Source organism: Penaeus monodon, chromosome 30 (assembly GCF_015228065.2).
Source record: "Penaeus monodon isolate SGIC_2016 chromosome 30, NSTDA_Pmon_1, whole genome shotgun sequence".
NCBI lineage: Eukaryota > Metazoa > Arthropoda > Malacostraca > Decapoda > Penaeidae > Penaeus > Penaeus monodon.
This window is the reverse complement of record NC_051415.1, coordinates 8,118,192-8,118,422: the sequence shown is the minus strand read 5'-3', so window position 1 is coordinate 8,118,422 and position 231 is coordinate 8,118,192.

The window sequence follows — 231 nt, the reverse complement described above, 5'->3', positions numbered from 1 at the left end:
AAGTAAGTGAATTATAATATACTGTTCATGGGGAAATAACAAAGTCTATTCATACAAGATTTATGCATGCAATTTCAGCAAAATATACATGACACAAGAACATAAAACTCCGAAGCTTTAAATTCTGCTTAAGATATAATGAAAAAGTTTATCAATTGAGGTAAAATGGCTTTCCAGTCTGTCTAAAACACATATCAAGATATCTTTTATCATCGTACATGATACAGACAA